Here is a 622-nt window from a genome sequence, read left to right as displayed (position 1 = left end):
ACATGTTCTTATGCACAGTAAAAAATTGTAAATGGTCTGATTTATCAATGTCATGCTCATAACTGTGCCTGAACTGCAACAAGGAGCTTCTGCTTTTTCTTTCCTAATCCTTACTATTGTCATTTTCCTCTACTTCTTTTGTATGTTTGTCACACTCTTGTGACCCGCTATTTCTGGGGTGCCTTGATAGTCGAAGCAGACGTTGTGCTGTTGAGGCTAGAGAAGTGAGCAGAGTAAGCCTGATTCCCTGTAAGGACTTCTCTGTTGACATCCACCCATTGGTGCTCATATGACCTTATGCAGTTGCGAGCGCCGTAAAACCTCTTCTAAAGCTAAAACTAAACTAGAATTGATCCCGCCCCTCCCCTCTCCAGACATTCGTCTGAACTCCTCCACCGGGGAACTATTCCTGGATAAACCAGTTGACCTTGACAAACTGACGTCAGAGCGGAGCATCATCGCCCGGGCAGAGGTCTCTGATGGCGGGGACAGCGCAGTCGCCAACGTCACCCTCCTATTTGAATATGTAAATGAGCACCGGCCTGTCATCCAGCCCCTGGTCGGAGCAAGCATCTCGGAGAACGCCACTCAGGGCACACACCTGGCCCAGGTAATAATAATA

At 48.1% G+C, this 622-nt stretch overlaps 1 protein-coding gene across 1 annotated transcript in view; it reads left to right on the top strand.

Annotated features, from left to right (window-relative positions):
* Positions 1-374: 374 nt before the first annotated feature.
* The window catches only part of LOC101845063 (protocadherin Fat 1), a gene marked incomplete at both ends in the record, with an annotated part of 13,712 nt that continues 13,464 nt past the window's right edge, over positions 375-622 (top strand). The window contains 1 exon segment of the mRNA XM_013090626.1: positions 375-610.

The sequence above is a fragment of the Aplysia californica genome, unplaced genomic scaffold (assembly GCF_000002075.1).
Source record: "Aplysia californica isolate F4 #8 unplaced genomic scaffold, AplCal3.0 scaffold01371, whole genome shotgun sequence".
NCBI lineage: Eukaryota > Metazoa > Mollusca > Gastropoda > Aplysiida > Aplysiidae > Aplysia > Aplysia californica.
This window is presented reverse-complemented; position numbering and strand designations above follow the sequence as displayed.